Source organism: Tamandua tetradactyla, chromosome 9, assembly GCF_023851605.1.
Source record: "Tamandua tetradactyla isolate mTamTet1 chromosome 9, mTamTet1.pri, whole genome shotgun sequence".
Lineage (NCBI taxonomy): Eukaryota > Metazoa > Chordata > Mammalia > Pilosa > Myrmecophagidae > Tamandua > Tamandua tetradactyla.
The window spans coordinates 6,502,365-6,524,253 of NC_135335.1; the positions used below are offsets into that span (position 1 = coordinate 6,502,365).

Below are 21,889 nucleotides of genomic sequence, written 5' to 3' on the forward strand. Positions count from 1 at the left end.
CATATGCACTCAGTAATTCTTAACATCATCACATAGATGCATGATCATTGTTTCTTAGTACATTTGCATCGGTTTAGAGGAACTAGCAACACAACAGAAAAAGATATAAAATGTTAATATAAAGAAAAGAAATTAAAGTAGTAATAATAGTAAACAACAACAACAAACAAACCAACAAGCAAACAAAAACAAAAACAAAAAAAAACCCTATAGCTCAGATGCAGCTTCATTCAGTATTTTAACATGATTATTTTACAATTAGGTATTATTGTGCTGTCCATTTTTGAGTTTTTGTATCTAGTCCTATTGCACAGTCTGTATCCCTTCAGCTTCAATTACCCATTGTCTTACCCTGTTTCTAACTCCTGCTGGACTCTGTTACCAATGACATATTTCAAGTTTATTCTCGAATGTCCGTTCACATCAGTGGGACCATACAGTATTTGTCCTTTAGTTTTTGGCTGGATTCACTCAGCATAATATTCTCTAGGTCCATCCATGTTATTACATGGTTCATAAGTTTATCTTGTCTTAAAGCTGCATAATATTCCATCGTATGTATATGCCACAGTTTGTTTAGCCACTCTTCTGTTGATGGAGATTTTGGCTGTTTCCATCTCTTTGCAATTGTAAATAACGCTGCTATAAACATTGGTGTGCAAATGTCCATTTGTGTCTTTGCCCTTAAGTCCTTTGAGTAGATACCTAGCAATGGTATTGCTGGGTCGTATGGCAATTCTATATTCAGCTTTTTGAGGAACCGCCAAACTGCCTTCCACAGTGGTTGCACCATTTGACATTCCCACCAACAGTGGATAAGTGTGCCTCTTTCTCCGCATCCTCTCCAGCACTTGTCATTTTCTGTTTTGTTGATAATGGCCATTCTGGTGGGTGTGAGATGATATCTCATTGTGGTTTTGATTTGCATTTCTCTAATGGCCAGGGACATTGAGCATCTCTTCATGTGCCTCTTGGCCATCCGTATTTCTTCTTCTGGTAGGTGTCTGTTTAAGTCTTTTTCCCATTTTGTAATTGGGTTGGCTGTCTTTTTGTTGTTGAGTTGAACAATCTCTTTATAAATTCTGGATACTAGACCTTTATCTGATATGTCGTTTCCAAATATTGTCTCCCATTGTGTAGGCTGTCTTTCTACTTTCTTGATGAAGCTCTTTGATGCACAAAAGTGTTTAATTTTGAGGAGCTCCCATTTATTTATTTCCTTCTTCAGTGTTCTTGCTTTAGGTTTAAGGTCCATAAAACCGCCTCCAGTTGTAAGATCCATAAGATATCTCCCAACATTTTCCTCTAACTGTTTTATGGTCTTAGACCTAATGTTTAGATCTTTGATCCATTTTGAGTTAACTTTTGTATAGGGTGTGAGAGATGGGTCTTCTTTCATTCTTTTGCATATGGATATCCAGTTCTCTAGGCACCATTTATTGAAGAGACTGTTCTGTCCCAGGTGAGTTGGCTTGACTGCCTTATCAAAGATCAAATGTCCATAGATGAGAGGGTCTATATCTGAGCACTCTATTCGATTCCATTGGTCGATATATCTATCTTTATGCCAATACCATGCTGTTTTGACCACTGTGGCTTCATAATATGCCTTAAAGTCAGGCAGCACGAGACCTCCAGCTTCGTTTTTTTCCCTCAAGATGTTTTTAGCAATTCGGGGCACCCTGCCCTTCCAGATAAATTTGCTTATTGGTTTTTCTATTTCTGAAAAATAAGTTGTTGGGATTTTGATTGGTATTGCATTGAATCTGTAAATCAATTTAGGTAGGATTGACATCTTGACTATATTTAGTCTTCCAATCCATGAACACGGTATGCCCTTCTATCTATTTAGGTCTTCTGTGATTTCTTTTAACAGTTTTTTGTAGTTTTCTTTATATAGGTTTTTTGTCTCTTTGGTTAAATTTATTCCTAGGTATTTCATTCTTTTAGTTGCGATTGTAAATGGGATTCGTTTCTTGATTTCCGCCTCAGCTTGTTCATTACTAGTGTATAGAAAAGCTACAGATTTTTGAATGTTGATCTTGTAGCCTGCTACTTTGCTGTACTCATTTATTAGCTCTAGTAATTTTGTTGTGGATTTTTCTGGGTTTTCTACATATAGTATCATATCGTCTGCAAACAGTGATAGTTTTACTTCTTCCTTTCCAATTTTGATGCCTTGTATTTCTTTTTCTTGCCTAATTGCTCTGGCTAGAACTTCCAACACAATGTTGAATAATAGTGGTGATAGTGGACATCCTTGTCTTGTTCCTGATCTTAGGGGGAAAGTTTTCAATTTTTCCCCATTGAGGATGATATTAGCTGTGGGTTTCTCATATATTCCCTCTATCATTTTAAGGAAGTTCCCTTGTATTCCTATCTTTTGAAGTGTTTTCAGCAGGAAAGGATGTTGAATCTTGTCAAATGCCTTCTCTGCATCAATTGAGATGATCATGTGATTTTTCTGCTTTGATTTGTTGATATGGTGTATTACATTAATTGATTTTCTTATGTTGAACCATCCTTGCATACCTGGGATGAATCCTACTTGGTCATGATGTATAATTCTTTTAATGTGTTGTTGGATACGATTTGCTAGAATTTTATTGAGATTTTTGCATCTGTATTCATTAGAGAGATTGGTCTGTAGTTTTCTTTTTTTGTAATATCTTTGCCTGGTTTTGGTATGAGGGTGATGTTGGCTTCATAGAATGAATTAGGTAGTTTTCCCTCCACTTCGATTATGTTGAACAGTTTGAGGAGAGTAGGTACTAATTCTTTCTGGAATGTTTGATAGAATTCACATGTGAAGCCGTCTGGTCCTGGACTTTTCTTTTTAGGGAGCTTTTGAATAACTAATTCAATCTCTTTACTTGTGATTGGTTTGTTGAGGTCGTCTATTTCTTCTTGAGTCAAAGTTGGTTGTTCATGTCTTTCCAGGAACCTGTCCATTTCTTCTAAATTGTTGTATTTATTAGCGTAAAGTTGTTCATAGTATCCTGTTATTACCTCCTTTATTTCTGTGAGGTCAGTAGTTATGTCTCCTCTTTCATTTCTAATCTTATTTATTTGCATCCTCTCTCTTCTTCTTTTTGTCAATCTTGCTAAGGGCCCATCAATCTTGTTGATTTTCTCATAGAACCAACTTCTGGTCTTATTGATTTTCTCTATTGTTTTCATGTTTTCAATTTCATTTATTTCTGCTCTAATCTTTGTTATTTCTTTCCTTTTGCTTGCTTTGGGATTAGTTTGCTGTTCTTTCTCCAGTTCTTCCAAGTGGACAGTTAATTCCTGCATTTTTGCCTTTTCTTCTTTTCTGATAAAGGCATTTAGGGCAATAAATTTCCCTCTTAGCACTGCCTTTGCTGCATCCTATAAGTTTTGATATGTTGTGTCTTCATTTTCATTTGCCTCTAGGTATTTACTAATTTCTCTTGCAATTTCTTCTTTGACCCACTTGTTGTTTAAGAGTGTGTTGTTGAGCCTCCATGTATTTATGAATTTTCTGGCACTCCGCCTATTATTGATTTCCAACTTCATTCCTTTATGATCCGAGAAAGTGTTGGGTATGATTTCAATATTTTTAAATTTGTTAAGACTTGCTTTGTGACCCAGCATATGGTCTATCTTTGAGAATGATCCATGAGCACTTGAAAAAAAGGTGTATCCTGCTGTTGTGGGATGTAATGTCCTATAAATGTCTGTTAAGTCTAGCTCATTTATAGTAATATTCAGGTTCTCTATTTCTTTATTGATCCTCTGTGTAGATGTTCTGTCCATTGATGAGAGTGGTGAATTGAAGTCTCCAACTATTATGGTATATGTGTCTATTTCCCTTTTCAGTGTTTGCAGTGTATTCCTCACGTATTTTGGGGCATTCTGGTTCGGTGCGTAAATATTTATGATTGTTATGTCTTCTTGTTTAATTGTTCCTTTTATTAGTATATAGTGTCCTTCTTTGTCTCTTTTAACTGTTTTACATTTGAAGTCTAACTTGTTGGATATTAGTATAGCCACTCCTGCTCTTTTCTGGTTGTTATTTGCATGAAATATCTTTTCCCAACCTTTCACTTTCAACCTATATTTATCTTTGGGTCTAAGATGTGTTTCCTGTAGACAGCATATAGAAGGATCCTGTTTTTTAATCCATTCTGCCAGTCTATGTCTTTTAATTGGGGAATTCAGTCCATTGACAGTTAGAGTTATTACTGTTTGGATAATATTTTCCTCTACCATTTTGCCTTTTGTATTATATATATCATATCTGACTTTCCTTCTTTCTACACTTTTCTCCATGTCTCTCTCTTCTGTCTTTTCGGTTCTGACTCTAGTGCTTCCTTTAGTATTTCTTGCAGAGCTGGTCTCTTGGTCACAAATTCTCTTAGTGACTTTTTGTCTGAGAATGTTTTAATTTCTCCCTCATTTTTGAAGGACAATTTTGCTGGATATAGGAGTCTTGGCTGGCAGTTTTTCTCTTTTAGTAACTTAAATATATCATCCCACTGTGTTCTAGCTTCCATGGTTTCTGCTGAGAAATCTACACATAGTCTTATTGGGTTTCCCTTGTATGTGACGGATTGTTTTTCTCTCGCTGCTTTCAAGATCCTCTCTTTCTCTTTGACCTCTGACATTCTAACTAGTAAGTGTCTTGGGGAACGCCTATTTGTGTCTAATCTCTTTGGGGTGCGCTGCACTTCTTGGATCTGTAATTTTAGGTCTTTCATAAGAGTTGGGAAATTTTCAGTGATAATTTCTTCCATTAGTTTTTCTCCTCCTTTTCCCTTCTCTTCTCCTTCTGGGATACCCACTACACATATATTTGTACGGTTCACATTGTCCTTGAGTTCCCTGATACCTTGTTCAAATTTTTCCATTCTTTTCCGGATAGTTTCTGTTTCTTTTTGGAATTCAGATGTTTCATCCTCCAAATCACTAATTCTATCTTCTGTTTCTTTAAATCTGTCGTTGTAGGTATCCATTGTTTTTTCCATCTTTTCTACTTTATCTTTCACTTCCATAAGTTCTGTGATTTGTTTTTTCAGTTTTTCTATTTCTTCTTTATGTTCAGCCCATGTCTTCTTCATGTCCTCCCTCAATTTATCGATTTCGTTTTTGAAGAGGTTTTCCATTTCTGTTCGTATATTCAGCATTAGTTGTTTCAGCTCCTGTATCTCATTTGAACTATTGGTTTCTTCGTTTGACTGGGCCATATGTTCAATTTTCTGAGTGTGATCCGTTATCTTCTGCTGGCGTCTGGGCATTTAGTCAGATTTCCCTGGGTGTTCGACCCCACAGGTTGAAAGAGTTTTCTGTGCAATCTCTGGGTTCTGTTTTTCTTATCCTGCCCAGTAGGTGGCGCTCGTGGCACACGTTTGTCTACGGGTTCCACCAGTGAAAGTTGCTGTGGGTCCTTTAACTCTGGAAAATTCTCGCCGTAGGGGAGGTTCGGCAGCCGAAGCGTCTTGGAAGAATGCCAGCCGGCCTGGGGTTCCGAATGCAGGGAGGGTCGCCGGCCGCCACAGCACGGGAGAGCGTCCGGCCGAATTAGCTAGTCGGCCCGGGGCACCAAGCGTGGCGGGAGGGCGCCAGCTGTCGCAGCCCGGGAGAGTGCACTATTCCCAGCCGACAGGGGAGTCACGTGTTTGGAAGGGATCCCCCGGTCACTGTTCTCCGCAGTCTGGGAATTTCCGACCCAACTATCTCAGTTGTTCCAGGGGGCCTCGTGTGGTGGGGGCACCAGCCGCCGCGGCCTAAGGGGACCGCCTGTCCAATTCTACCAGCTGGCCTGGGAAGGTGGAAGGGAGGGACTCCGGTCGCTTGCCCAGGAAAGCCCGTGCCCCTTGGTGATCTCACCGGAGCTGGTTCTCCCAGATAGTCAGCCGTTCCAGGATGGGGTACGCCGTCCCTTTACTCTCCCTCGTGGCTCCGGGAGCTGCTCTGTATTATCTCCACTCCCCCAGTAGCTGTTCTGGAGGAGGAAAGGTGAGGGCGGCAAGGCTGTAGAGGCTGGTGGTGGAGGAGCCGGTGAAGGCGGGGGAAGAGGGCACCGTGGTGGTTGGAGAGCAGCTGGAGCAGGAGGGGGAAGAAGGGGGAGAAGGAGGGCGGGCGGGTCGGCTGCTGCGGGGCGTGGGCGCCACGCGGCGGGCCGGCGGAGAAAGAGAGGGGAGAAGGAGGGCGGGCGGGTCGGCTAAATGGTTTATCTTTTTCCTATTTTTTTTTTTGTATACTATGCTGGTTTGAAAGGATTATGTACCCTGTAAAAGCCATGTTTTAATCCTGACCCAATCTTGTGGGAGCAGGTGGTTCTTCTAATCCCTGTTCAGTACTATAGTTTGGAGACTTGATTAGATTATCTCTACTGAGATGTGACTCACCTAATTGTGGGTATTAACCTTTGATTAGCTGGAGATGTGACTCCACCCATTATAGGTGGGTCTTGGTTCGTTTCCTGGAATCCTTTAAAAGAGGAAATATTTAGGAGACACGAGCACAGCCACAAGAAACAGAGCTCACGCAGCCAGAGACATTTGGAGATGGTGAAGGAAAATGTCACTGGGGGAACTTCATGAAATAAGAAGCCTGGAGAGAAAGCTAGCAGACGCCGCCATGTTTGCCTCGTGCCTTTCCAGTTGAGAGAGAAACCCTGAACCTCACTGGCCTTCTTGAACCAAGGTATCTTTCATTAATGCCTTAAGCTGGACATCTTTATAGCCTTGCTTTAATTTGGATTTTCCATGGCTTTAAAACTGTAAACTAGCAACTTAGTAAGTTCCCCTTCTTAAAAGCCACTCCATTTCTGGTGTATCGCAGCTAGCAAACTAAAACATATGTCTTGTGATTTTTTTTATGTCTGGACCTTTGAATATTTTTTGTGTGTTTTAATATTTTTCTTGGGAAATATTCACACATATACAGTCCATACATGGTGTACAACCAATGGCTCACAAAATCATCACATAGTTGTGTATTCATTACCATGATCATTTTTAGAGCATTTGCATCACTCCAGAAAAGAAATAAAAAGAAAAAAGAAAAAAACTCATACATCCCATACTCCTTACCCCTCCCTCTCACTGACCACTAGCATTTCAATCTACCCAATGTTTTATCCTTTATCATCCTCCCATTATTTATTTATTTATTATCCTTATGTTATTTCTCATCTGTCCATACCCTAGATAAAAGGAGCATCAGTCACAGGGTTTTCACAATCACAAGTCACATTGTGAAAGCTATGTAGTTGTACAATCATCTTCAAGAATCAAGGCTACTGGAACACAGCTCAACAGTTTCAGGTACTTCCCTCAAGCCACTCCAATACACCATAAAACTAAAAAGGGATATCTATATAATGTGCTAGAATAACCTCCAGGATAACCTCTCGACTCTGTTTGAAATCTCTCAGCCACCAAAGCTTTATTTTGTCTCATTTCTCTCTTCTCCCTTTTGGTCAAGAAGGCTTTCTCAATTCCCTGATGCTGGGTCCCGGCTCATCCCAGGATTCCTGTCCCATGTTACCAGGGAGATTTACACCCCTGGGAGCCATGTCCCATGCAGGGGGGAGGGCAGTGAGTTCACCTGCCAAGTTGACTTAGAGAGAGAGGCCACATCTGAGCAACAAACAAGGTTCTCTGGGGGTGACTCTTAGGCATAATTATCAGTAGGCTTACCTTCTCCTTTGCAGGAATAAGTTTCACAGGGGCAAACCCCACGATTGAAGGCTCAGCCTATTTATTTGGTTGTCCTCACTGCTTGTGAGAATATCAGGAATTCCCCAAATGGGGAAGTTGAATATTTCCTCTTTTCTACCAAGTTCCCCAAAGGGACTTTGCAAATACTTCTTTATTCTCTACCCAAATTACTCTGGAATATATCGGGGTATCACACTAACCTGTACAAGCCAACAAGTCATAATCTATCCAAGATTCCATGTACTTATGGGTTCAACTAAACTGAAGCTAAATAAGGAAATGCACTACCCAAAATATAAATTTTGCACCAAATAAACATCTTTCCCTTTGGTCTCACACAGAAGTTGAAGTTTTAAAATATGGATCATATCATCCTTTACCCTGTTTTCTGATTTACCTATGCCTTTTCCAAATCAGTTTCATTCATATCTCTAGTTGAAGTCTGTGCTGGTTCGAAAGGAAGTATGCCCCCTAAGAAAAGCCATGTTTTAATATAAATCCCATTTTCATAAAGGTAGAATAATCTCTATTCAATACTGTATATTTGAAACTGTAATAAGATCATCTCCCTGGATGAGGGGGGTTAGTCAAGAGTGGTTGTTAAACTGGATCAGGGGACGACATGTCTCCACCCATTTGGTGGAGTCCTATAAAAGAGGTTGGTTTATTGGAGTCCTATAAAAGAGGAAATGTTTTGGAGAATGAGACATGCAGAGAGAGCAGAGAATGCTGCAGCACCACGAAGCAGAGCGTCCACCAGCCAGCAACCTTTGGAGATAAAGAAGGAAAACGTCTCCTGGGGAGCTTCATGAAACAGGAAGCCAGGAGAGAAAGCTAGCAGATGACACCATGTTCGCCATGTGTCCTTCCAGCTGAGAGAGAAGCCCTGACTGTGTTCGCCATGTACCTTCTCACTTGAGAGAGGAACCCTGAACTTCATCGGCCTTCTTGAACCAAGGTATCTTTCCCTGGATGCCTTTGATTGGACATTTCTATAGACTTGTTTTAATTGGGACATTTTGTTGGCCTCAGAACTGTAAACTAGTAACTTATTAAATTCCCCTTTTAAAAAGCCATTCCGGGTCCGGAGAAGATGGCAGCTTAGTAAGACGCGCGGGTCTTAGTTCCTCCTCCAGAACAGCAACTAAAGAAACAGAAACAATATGAAACAGCTCCCGGAACCACGACAGAGACCAAAAAGACAGCGTACCCCATTCTGGAACGGCTGAACGGGCAGGGAGAATCCGCTGCGGTGAGATACCCAAGGGGCGCGCTTTCCCGGGCCAGGGCGGCTGGCGACCGGGGTTCCTTCCACACACGTGGCTTCCCGGTCCGACTGGGAATGTTGGATAGCGGGGCCCTCCCACCACGCTTGGCGTCTCGGGCCAGCTGGGCAATTTGGACCGGCATTCCCCCAAGCTGCGGTGGCCGGCGACCCCCTCTCCACGCGCGGTTTCCCGGGCCGACTGCGAGATTCGGATTGGCAAGTTAAAGGAGCCACAGCATCTTTTACTGGTGGGACCCGCAGACAGACGAGCACCACGAGCGCCATCTTCTGGTCAGGAAAAGAAAAACAGAGCCCAGAGATTTCACAGAAAAACCTTTCAACCAGCCAGGTCCCACACCCAGGGAAATCTGATCAAATGCCCAGACACCAGCAGAAAATAATGGATCACACTCAGAAAATTGAAGATATGGCCCAGTCAAAGGAACAAACCAATAGTTCAAATGAGATACAGGAGCTGAGACAACTAATGCTGAATATACGAACAGAAATGGAAAACTTCTTCAAAAACCAAATCAATAAATTGAGGGAGGACATGAAGAAGACATGGGCTGAACAAAAAGAAGAAATAGAAAATCTGAAAAAACAAATCACAGAACTTATGGGAGTGAAGGACAAAGTAGAAAAGATGGAAAAAACAATGGATACCTACAATGGTAGATTTAAAGAGACAGAAGCTACAATTAGTGAACTGGAGGATGGAACATCTGAATCCCAAAAAGAAACAGAAACTATAGGGAAAAGAATGGAAAAACTTGAGCAGGGGATCAGGGAACTGAATGACAATATGAACCGCACAAATATACGTGTTGTGGGTATCCCAGAAGGAGAAGAGAAGGGAAAAGGAGGAGAAAAACTAATGGAAGAAATTATCACTGAAAATTTCCCAACTCTTATGAAAGACCTAAAATTACAGAACCAAGAAGTGCAGCGCACCCCAAAGAGAATAGACCCAAATAGGCATTCTCCAAGACACTTACTAGTTAGAATGTCAGAGGTCAAAGAGAAAGAGAGGATCTTGAAAGCAGCAAGAGAAAAACAATCCATCACATACAAGGGAAACCCAATAAGACTATGTGTAGATTTCTCAGCAGAAACCATGGAAGCTAGAAGACAGTGGGATGATATATTTAAATTACTAAAAGAGAAAAACTGCCAACCAAGACTTCTATATCCAGCAAAATTGTCCTTCAAAAATGAAGGAGAAATTAAAACATTTATAGACAAAAAGTCACTGAGAGAATTTGTGACCAAGAGACCAGCTCTGCAAGAAATACTACAGGGAGCACTAGAGTCAGATACGAAAAGACAGAAGAGAGAGGTATGGAGTAAAGTGTAGAAAGGAGGAAAATTAGATATGATATATATAAGACAAAAGGCAAAATGGTAAAGGAAAATATTATCCAAACAGTAATAACACTAAACGTTAATGGACTGAATTCCCCAATCAAAAGATATAGACTGGCAGAATGGATTACGCCCCAGCAATACCACTGCTAGGTATCTACTCAAAGGACTTAAGGGCAAAGACACAGACGGACATTTGCACACCAGTGTTTGTAGCAGCATTATTTACAATTGCAAAGAGATGGAAACAGCCAAAATGTCCATCAACAGACGAGTGGCTAAACAAACTGTGGTGTATACCTACGATGGAATATTATGCAGCTTTAAGACAGAATAAACTTATGAAGCATGTAATAACATGGATGGACCTAGAGAACATTATGCTGAGTGAGTCTAGCCAAAAACTAAAGGACAAATACTGTATGGTCCCACGGATGTGAACCGACATTCGAGAATCAACTTGGAATATATCATTGGTAACAGAGACCAGCAGGAGTTAGAAACAGGGTAAGATAATGGGTAATTGGAGCTGAAGGGATACAGACCGTGCAACAGGACTAGATACAAAAACTCAAAAATGGACAGCACAATAATACCTAATTGTAATGTAACTATGTTAAAACACTGAATGAAGCTGCACCTGAACTATAGTTTTTTTTGTTTGTTTGTATCTTTTGTTTTTGTTTTTTCTTTTTCCTTTTATATATATATATATTTATTATTATTATTATTTTAATTTCCTTCTCTATATTAACATTCTATATCTTTTTCTGTTGTTTTGCTAGTTCTTAAATGATGATCATACATCTATGTGATGATACTAAGAATTACTGAGTGCATATGTAGAATGGAATGATTTCTAAATGTTGCGTTAATTTCTTTTCTTTTTTTTAATTAATAAAAAAAAAATTAAAAAAAAAAAGCCATTCCGTTTCTGGTATATTGCATTCCAGCAGCTAGGAAATCAGAACAAATTCTGATCACTTTTTCAACTTTTTTAACAGTTCCTGTACGGGGTACTGCTGACTTTCATAGCTTCAGCGCTTTAACTGAGAGTCTTACGTGTTATGTACATACCTGAAGTTTCAGGGAACAACCAAGACAAACACAAATAACTCAATATCTCAGAATTTAGAAATAACAGACAACTCCTGAATAGATGCGACTGCTGTAAAAGCTTACAAAAGCCCTTTACAATAGGCACCAGCCTGATAACCTACTGTCAACTTTAATTCTCCAAAGTTTGTATCTTATAGTTAGTCCATATGAACGAGGCTTGATAATATTTGTCTTTTTGTTTCTGCCATTTCATTCAACACACTGTCCTCAAGGTCCATTCACCCAGTTGCATGCCTCACACCTTCATTCCTTCTTGCAGCCACCCAGTAGTCTGTTGTATGTGTACACCACAGTTCCCCTTCCATTCCGCAGTCGCTGTGCCCTTAGGACACCTCCATCCATTGCGAATGTCAAACACTGCTGCCATAAGCACCAGTGTGCCAATGGCATTCGTGTCCCCACTCTCACTTCCTCCAGGTATAGACCTAGCAACGAGGCTGCAGGATCATAACAGCTACCTTTCATGATCTTTCAGCTAGTTTAGCAGTTAACTGCTTCTCTCATTCAATTTTCATTTCTCGTTGCTGCTCCCTTTCCAACTCTTAGTTCTGCCTGTTCTGCCGCAATTTAAGCTCTCTTTTATTTTCTTGGTTTTTTTTACTTTGGTGTCTTTTCATGAAGCATCAGTATCTCTTTTCTTATATTCACCAACCTGGTATCATAGTGTTTAGCTTCAGCATTAATAGCCAACATAGAATGACATTCTTTAAATTTTGAAATCTCTTCTTGTTTCAGTGTGTCTAATAATACAACTTGGTTTTGGGTGAGTTCCTGGAGGGCTTGTTTTTATCTCTGCAGATCTGGCAAATAGTGAGAAAGCAATCCTGCCAATTGCCCCACAACTTTGTCTTCTACACTCAAGTCCTCTATTAACCCTTCGCTAGAGAGGTGTGTGCAGGTTTGAATTTGTGGACCCCAGAAAAGCCATGCCCTTTAATCCTCATTCAGTATTGCTGGGTGGGAGCTTTTTTAATGTTGCCAGGGAGATGTGACCCACCCAACTGTGGGTAGTAACTTTTGATTAGATGGTTTCCATGGAGATGTGTCTCCACCCATGCAAGGTGGGGTTGCTTACTGGGGCCCTTTAAGAGGGAAGCATTTTGGAAAAAGCTTGAGAGCCCACTCAGCCAGAGACCTTTGGAGATAAAGAAGAAAACCACCCCCGGTGGAGCTTCATGAAAGCCTGGAGAGAAAGCTGGCAGATGTCGCCATGTTCACTATGTGCCTTTCCAGTTGAGAGAGAAACCCTGAACTTCATTGGCCTTTCTTGAGTTAAGGTAACCCCTTGTTGGTGCCTTAAAAATTTGGACGTTTTTAAGAAACGAATCCCATTTACAATTGCAACTAAAAGAATAAAATACCTAGGAATAAATTTAACTAAAGAGACAAAAAATATATATAAAGAAAACTACAAAAAACTGTTAAAAGAAATCACAGAAGACCTAAATAGATGGAAGGGCATACCGTGTTCATGGATTGGAAGACTAAATATAGTTAAGATGTCAATCCTTTATCAACAAAACAGAAAATGACAAGTGCTGGAGAGGATGCGGAGAAAGAGGCACACTTATCCACTGTTGGTGGGAATGTCAAATGGTGCAACCACTGTGGAAGGCAGTTTGGCAGTTCCTCAAAAAGCTGAATATAGAATTGCCATATGACCCATTGCTAGGTATCTACTCAAAGGACTTAAGGGCAAAGACACAAACGGACATTTGCACACCAATGTTTATAGCAGCGTTATTTACAATTGCAAAGAGATGGAAACAGCCAAAATGTCCATCAACAGAAGAATGGCTAAACAAACTGTGGTATATACATACGATGGAATATTATGCAGCTTTAAGACAAGATAAACTTATGAAGCATGTAATAACATGGATGGACCTAGAGAATATTATGCTGAGTGAGTCCAGCCCAAAACTAAAGGACAAATACTGTATGGTCCCACTGATGTGAACGGACATTCGAGAATAAACTTGAAATATGTCACTGGTAACAGAGTCCAGCAGGAGTTAGAAACAGGGTAAGACAATGGGTAATTGAAGCTGAAGGGATACAGACTGTGCAACAGGACTAGATACAAAAACTCAAAAATGGACAGCACAATAATACCTAATTGTAAAGTAATCATGTTAAAACACTGAATGAAGCTGCATCTGAGCCATAGGGTTTTTTGTTTTTTTTTTACTATTATTACCACTTTTATTTCTTTTCTCTATATTAACATTTTATATCTTTTTCTGTTGTGTTGCTAGTTCCTCTAAACCGATGCAAATGTACTAAGAAACGATGATCATGCATCTATGTGATGATGTTAAGAATTACTGAGTGCATATGTAGAATGGTATGATTTCTAAATGTTGTGTTAATTTCTTTTTTTCTTTCTTTCCGTTAATAAAAAAAAAAGATGTCAATCCTACCTAAATTGATTTACAGATTCAATGCAATACCAATCAAAATCCCAACAACTTATTTTTCAGAAATAGAAAAACCAATAAGCAAATTTATCTGGAAGGGCAGGGTGCCCCGAATTGCTAAAAACATCTTGAGGAAAAAAAACAAAGCTGGAGGTCTCACGCTGCCTGACTTTAAGGCATATTATGAAGCCACAGTGGTCAAAACAGCATGGTATTGGCATAAAGATAGATATATCGACCAATGGAATCGAATAGAGTGCTCAGATATAGACCCTCTCATCTATGGACATTTGATCTTTGATAAGGCAGTCAAGCCAACTCACCTGGGACAGAACAGTCTCTTCAATAAATGGTGCCTAGAGAACTGGATATCCATATGCAAAAGAATGAAAGAAGACCCATCTCTCACACCCTATACAAAAGTTAACTCAAAATGGATCAAAGATCTAAACATTAGGTCTAAGACCATAAAACAGTTAGAGGAAAATGTAGGGAGATATCTTATGAAACTTACAATTGGAGGCGGTTTTATGGACCTTAAACCTAAAGCAAGAGCACTGAAGAAGGAAATAAATAAATGGCAGCTCCTCAAAATTAAACACTTTTGTGCATCAAAGAGCTTCATCAAGAAAGTAGAAAGACAGCCTACACAATGGGAATCAATATTTGGAAACGACATATCAGATAAAGGTCTAGTGTCCAGAATTTATAAAGAGATTGTTCAACTCAACAACAAAAAGACAGCCAACCCAATTACAAAATGGGAAAAAGACTTGAACAGACACCCACCAGAAGAGGAAATATGGATGGCCAAGAGGCACATGAAGAGATGCTCAATATCCCTGGCCATTAGAGAAATGCAAATCAAAACCACAATGAGATATCATCTCACACCCACCAGAATGGCCATTAGCAACAAAACAGAAAATGACAAGTGCTGGAGAGGATGCGGAGAAAGAGGCACACTTATCCACTGTTGGTGGGAATGTCAAAGGGTGCAACCACTGTGGAAGGCAGTTTGGCGGTTCCTCAAAAAGCTGAATATAGAATTGCCATACGACCCAGCAACACCATTGCTGGGTATCTACTCAAAGAACTTAAGGGCAAAGACACAAATGGACATTTGCCCACCAATGTTTATAGCAGCGTTATTTACAATTGCAAAGAGATGGAAACAGCCAAAATGTCCATCAACAGACGAGTGGCTAAACAAACTGTGGTATATACATACGATGGAATATTATGCAGCTTTAAGACAGAATAAACTTATGAAGCATGTAATAACATGGATGGACCTAGAGAACATTATACTGAGTGAGTCTAGTCAAAAACTAAAGGACAAATACTGTATGGTCCCACTGATGTGAACGGACATTCGAGAATAAACTTGGAATAGGTCATTGGTAACAGAGTCCAGCAGGAGTTAGAAACAGGGTAAGATAATGGGTAATTGGAGCTGAAGGGATACAGAGTGTGCAACAGGACTAGATACAAAAACTCAAACACTGAATGAAGCTGCATCTGAGCTATAGGTTTGTTTTTTTTTTACTATTATTATTACTTTTATTTCTTTTCTCTATATTAACATTCTATATCTTTTTCTGTTGTGTTGCTAGTTCTTCTAAACCGATGCAAATGTACTAAGAAACGATGATCATACATCTATGTGATGATGTTGAGAATTGCTGATTGCATGTGTAGAGTGGTGTGATTTCTAAATGTTGGGTTAATTTCTTTTTTTCCGTTAATTAATAAAAAAAAATTTGGATGTTTTTATAGACTTGTTTTAATTTGGACATCTTCACAGCCTTGGAATTGTAAACTAGCAACTTAATAAATTCCCCTTTTTAAAGGCCTTTCCGTTTTTGGTATATCCCATCTGGCAGCTTGCAAACTAGAACAAGGTATCACTTAAACCGGCTTCATCTCCCAGACCCTCAGGCTGTCAGGAGGCCCTGTCAGGACCCCGTCAGGGGGCAGCAGCCCAGTGACATTTCATGTCTGTCCCACTGGGGACAAGGAAGGGACAGTCCACTAGGCTGTCCAAAGCAAAAAGTTGGCACCCAATGCCCCCAGGGCCCTACCAGACAAATGCAGAGGTCGCATTTTGAATATTTTGACATGTGAACTCTGGAAATCAGAGCCTACCTCTTCTCCAGGGTTTGCTATTTGTTGTTCTTTCTTTTTTTTTTTCCATCTTATTGTTGAAAGTTACAAGTGTCTATTTGTTTAGTGATTTTTTTTTCCAAATTATGCAGTGACTGCATCCCTTGACATATGTAGGTACTGAAATCTCTGTTCCTTAAGCTTATATTCTGCTAGTGTTATGACAGAGCTTGCTTAAATGCCAGGAGCTAAACACAACAACAAAAACAATGAAAGAAAAGTCCTTTCCCAATCTTCGCAGATTGGCCCCGTGCTGGTTTTTTCTCCACTAAGCCAGCCTTACAGTGTGCCTTAGATTGGACATCTCCATAGATCTGTTGTAATTTGGCAAATTTCACAGCCTTAGAATTGTAAACTTGCAACTTATTAAATTCCCCTTTTTAAAAGCTGTTCCATTCCTGGTATATTGCATTCTGGCAGCTAGCCAACTAGAACAGTTGTCTTTTCCTTGATTCAGTACTTGCCCAGTTAAAGTGTTTTCTAGAGCTCTGACAATGTTGCTTGCCAGTTCCTGCTACTTATTCAATGGCACGTCACTGTGAGAGGACAGAACTCTGGAGCCTCTCACTCTACTATCTTGCTAACGTGCTTGGTAAATATTTGTGAACAAATGAATGAATCAGCCTGCCTACGGATACGGTGCTAGCAGCGGAAGGCAGAGACAGAGGTAACCCCAGACCTGACATCAAGGTCTGGGCTCTGTTTGGAGCCACCTCTGGCGATCACCAGGCAGGGATGCAGAACTGCCTGCCACTCACTCCTGGAATACCCACCTGGGTCACGTGGTCCAGCCCTCACCAGGGTTATTCCAGAAGATTCTCACTAGTGACGATTTCCTCGGGTGACAAATAGGCTTCACTGTTTTTTTTTTTCTTTTATGTGTTTTCCTTTCTGACTCATTGCTTTTGACATTCATTTCCATCCAGTAATCTGGAGAGCCAGGAGATCTCTGAGTAAAGGTTATCATGCGTAGAAGCAAGTAACACACGCCATCAGTCAAATGACCCAGGGAGCTGTGACAAGTGGGAGGGGCCACTTGCATCAGAATGTTGTGTGTTTTCCCAGGGTGGGTGGGGATTTTTCTTTATCTGAAAAAAAAAAAAAATCAAACACAGGATGATAGGGGACACAAAAAGGAAAAAATCCCAGGTTTCCTCCAGCCTGGCGAGCGGGGGACTCGGCTATTTTAATAGTCACTTTCCACAAATGGAATCCAAGGGCAAAAGAATAAGCATATTTACTCAGGTGGAGGTTTATTGCGTTACTCTCTAAACTAGTACTGTGCTTCTCCCTTGCGGCAATCCTTTGCTCTCTTGGGACCGACCTCGGAAGCTCTGATTACATGCACGGGAGGCCGGGGCGCTATTTACCGGAAGTTGGTTTACCTCTTAGCAGCACACCTGTTAAGGCGGTTTCACTTTCCCCGCGGTCGAGCCACTGCTGCACCTGGACAGCAGGTGGGGCCCTTTGGCTTCATTCCCGCACGCTTCCTGGGGTTGGGGTGGGGGGTGCCTGCGTGCGGGGCCCAGGTGACTAGGAAGGATCAGGCTGGGTGTTGAGGAGTGTCTGGCTTCCCTTTTCTCCCCCACCCCCCGGCAGGTTGGAGGGGGCCCCTTTCCAGGGCGACTCTCCGACAAACCAGAGCTACTTTTATTTCCTGCGCCTGCCGGTCAAACCGCATTTTTGTTCTAGGGGTAAGAGGGTGAGGTGAGGGACTGAGCCTCTCCAGCCCTCCTGAAATAAAGGGCCACGTGGAGCAAGGCTGGCCCCCCAAAAGTCACCCCACCCCACCCCACCGGCTGCCTGGGAGTGCGCCACGCCAAGTACATACCCGCTGGACAGCTTCTGTGCTTTCCTAGCTACGTGAGTGGGAGCACATACTTCCCCTTGCTGAGCCTCAGTTTACTAATCTGGAAAAGGGGGATAAGAATAGCGCTTTGTTTTTTTTTTTACCCTGATGATGAAAAAGAGATGGTATTGGGTAAGCCCAAGTCATGGGGCTACGCCCCCAGTTGTCCCCCACCCCAGCCCAGGTCTGTGCCTGGCCCCCTGGACTCCTCGCCCTTGCCCTCAGGGGCCTCTCCTTTCTGCCTCTGACGCGCACCCTCTCCAGCTGCCACCTGTTTAAACTGCCTTCCTCAAAGCCTTCCCCTTTCCATCCCAAATGCCCCTCACCAGGCCAGTTGGAGCTGCTCTAGATCCCAGGCTTTCCCTCCTCTGGCTGGTGCCACTCTGCCAGCCCCGGTGACCTCCCTTCTGTCCCCAAGGATGCTGCGCCATCCCTGTGCCCACCCCCCCTCTTTCCGCAGGGGTCTCTCAGATGCTTTGCTGCCCGGACAACCTCCCCTACAGAGCCCCGAACAGGCACGAGCTCCTGAAAGGCACAGGGGCTCTGAGGGGGTTGGAACTCAGCCTTCCCCAAGGGGATGATGCCCAGCAGGGGACGCTGACACACAGATACCAGGGAAGTAGGAGAAAGGCCCATGTCCATGTACATGAGAAGCACTGAGGGAATACACAGGAAGGCCCTGATTTCTGCTGGAGAGTCAAAGCGGGCTTCATGGAGGAGGTGAGCTTCAGAAGGTCTTCAGGTATGAATAGGAGTCAATAAACCCAACAGGCAGGAAGACAGGGGCCATCTGGCCAGCCTAGGAGGTGTTTTGTGGAAAGGAGGACAGGGAGTTCAGTGTGACGGATCCAGAAGGTATGAAGGGGAATGGGTGGGGCCCAGCCTGACACCCTAAGAACAAGGGAGGGGTGGACAGGGGGTTAAGGGCGAGGAGCCTTGGGCAGATCCTGTCTCCCCACTTCTAACGTGGCAGATTGACCTGCTTGAACTTCGGTTTCCTCTTCTATAAAACGGGGGTGATAGCAGCTGGCTCATTGAGGGCTAAATGCCAAAGAGAGCAAAGGTGCAAAAATACGTGGTCAGTATTCCGTAACTGTCCTCTGCTTTTTCTGTTTCCTGGAATTTCATTCCAAAGGCAGCGCTTCTTTCCGGCTTCCCCCCACAGGCCCCGCCCCCGCCCCTACCCCCCACCTCCTCCTGGGCCTAGCAGTGGTCATCCCAGCAGGTCCAGGCTGCTCGTTGTTCAGGGGACAGAGGAAGCGCAGGCCAGCAAGGTGACTTACCCGGGGCCACACACGAGTAGGAGCCAGAGGTGGGCAGCCTGAGTCTCCTGTGCCGGCCGTGCCCGGCCACGCCCAGGAGGCAGCTGGGGGCTCCGACTCAGCCTGGCCAGCGTGGCAGCTGCTGTCCACATGTGACGGGCGTTTGTTTCGCTGCAGCCACTCACCAGAGGGGTTAATGTGCAATTACCCCCAGGCCTGGCAGCTGCAGCTGGGGGGTTTGGGTGGGGGGGCAGCTCCTGTGCCCACAGCCTGCTTGTCCTTCCACCCCCACAGAGTGACATGGATCAGCTCCTGCCTTAAAGGGCCCCTGGCCAAAAGCTCAAGGTGTCTCTCTTGGCTCTTGGGAATGCCCAACGCTGGCAAGCCTGGGAGGAGGAGCCGGAGGCTCCGAGTGGGGCAATAACGCAGCCAGTGCCATCTGGCTTCGAGGTCCCACCACACTGGGCTGGGCTCAGGCCTGGGGACCCCTGGGAAGTCTGGGTGGGATGTGGCTGGCAGTATGTTGGGTGGGGGGTGGCACTGTTTGGTGGGCCTGGGGACCCCCAGGTTATGAAGGTCTCCACACTTGTTTTTCCTTCTGCCTGGGACCTCTGAGCTCATCCCCCTACCTGAGCTCATCCCCCCACTTTGGGGGAGCCCCCTGGCCAGTCTGCTGTCCTCCACCTGACGATCTGGCAGCCGAGGTGGCCGCAGGGGTGGGGCAGCAGCCTCTCTCACCACTGCCTGCTGCGGCCCCGTGCAGGGGAGCATAGGGGGCTGCAGGGGCGGCAGGGAACCCCCCATCCTACACACAATCCGCACCCCCAGAGCACCAAGCTTGCACAGTTAGCTTCACCCAGTTTCATGGCACCCTCTGGAACGGCCCCTGTACAGCCATGAAATGCAGAGAGGGAAACTGAGGCCCCAGGTGGGCAGCAGCAGAGGCAGAGCTGGCACAAGGCCCTAAGTCTCTCCCCTCTGCTGACTTCTTTCCCTGCAGGTGACAAGAAGGGAAAGTGGAACCCGGGTGAGGGAGTGCCCGGGCTGTGGGTGCAGGGACAGGGCTTCTCTCTGCCACCCCAGAAGGAGGAAGCGGGGTGGGGGCATGCCAGGCTGCCCAGTGGGGCGGGGTCTCTGGGGAGAGCATCTGCCCCTACACAGCCCTGCCAGCCTCCTGCTGGGCAGGGCTCGAACCCGCGCTGTCCACCCCTATCCGGTGCCCGGGACAGTGAGGACACGTGAGGGGCAGCCAGGTGACCTCTGGGTCCCTGGAGAGGCAGAGCCAGCCGCGGTTTGGACCACTGGGTCAGACACACACTCGGGCAGCGTGGCTGGCTGCTTGCTGTTGGCCGCATCGCTAGGAAAGGTCTCGGTGCCAGCGGGGCTGAGAGGGGCCTGCCAAGACCGGCTGACCTTGGACCCCGGCCACTGCCAGGAATGCACAGGCCTGAGCTCTTCCCCTCCCCCACCTTTGGCCGAGGCTCCCACGAGGCTGCCTGCCCAGCCCCTCACTGCGTCATTCCATGCATTCATTCACTCACTCGCTCATTCATCCCGGGTGTTCGCTGAGCTCCCTCTCCGGCCACGACCTACACCAGCCATCCAGTGGGTGCTGGGAATCCCCCCACCCGGCCTTCAGGTCACCCACAGTCTGATGGGGCAGGGTTGGGGTGGGGGCAGACAGACAGATACACTCACAGCTTGATTTGGGCTCTGATGAGGGCAGCCCGGAGGTCAGAGAGCACGGAGAAAGCATCGGGTGCCCGGGGCGGAGGCATGGCAGGGAGGGTTTCTCAGAGGAAGCGTCCTTCAGGCTGGGCTTCGAAGAGGTTGGACAAGGCGCTGGCCTCATCCCCTGGCACGCCAAGGTCCCCCACCCCCCAAGCTGCTCTCACTCATTTATTCACCACAGCCTTTTCCCTGGGCTGACAGCAGGGCCTCACTGGCTTTAGAATACAGTGATGGCATTTAGAAAAGCAAATTAAGAGGGGGCACCATGCAGCTGGGATAATTCAGGCTCCAGGAACAGATCAGCCTGGGTTTAAGCCCAGATTCAGCTGCTTCCTGACGGCATCCTTAGTCTTTCTGAGCCTCAGTTTTCGCCTCTGTAAAATGGGTGCTCACGGGGTGCTGGTGAGGACTAAATGAGATGACTTAGTTCAATGTGCTTGGCACAGCTCCTGGCACTGGATAAGCTCCCAATCACGGCCCAGCTGTTGGAAGAGGTGCCTGAGACAGAGGCTGGTGCTACTGCCCACTCCCCTCCTCCAATGAACACCCCTTCCCCCACTGTTCTATAGCCAGTGTCCTCAACTACTCTAAAACCTTCCTTTCCAGGTTCTGCATCAGTCAGGGTTCAGCAGGAAAACAGGATCTTGAGCAGAAAGGGACTGAATACAGGGAATTGGCATTAGAGACTGACAAGAAAAAAAAGGAAGACTTGGGGAGATGAAGGTCAGGGAAGCAGCCCTCGTCAATGAGAAACCAGGAAGCTCAGGCTCCTGCAAAAATGAACGGGTGTTTTTCTAATTAATTAACCCAGAGTTATAACAAAGCATATATCGCTAATTGAGTAAAATATAACATATTTGGCATGGCAAATATATCATACATGGTTTTTAAAGACAAGTATCAGATTAGAAATCTTTGCACTTTTTATGATGGAGGAAACATTATTATTTGCTATTGTTCTAGTTTGCTAGCTGCCAGAATGCAAAATACCAGGTATGGAGTGGTTTTTTAAAAGGGGA

General features: G+C 44.0%; 1 long non-coding RNA gene across 2 annotated transcripts in view; it reads right to left on the reverse strand.

Moving 5' to 3' along the window:
* Positions 1 to 19,440, reverse strand: part of LOC143645830 (uncharacterized) — a 31,126-nt gene extending 11,686 nt beyond the window's left edge. The window contains exons 1-3 of one of the 2 annotated variants that reach the window (XR_013157196.1): positions 19,161 to 19,440; positions 17,860 to 17,938; positions 16,802 to 17,116 (exon numbers count right to left, since the gene is read on the reverse strand). This is a non-coding gene — a long non-coding RNA (uncharacterized LOC143645830). Of the gene's footprint in view, positions 1 to 16,801; positions 17,117 to 17,859; positions 18,102 to 19,160 lie in introns of those variants that run through there. The other variant, XR_013157195.1, reaches the window with a different exon arrangement.
* Between the last annotated feature and the right edge of the window lie 2,449 nt (positions 19,441 to 21,889).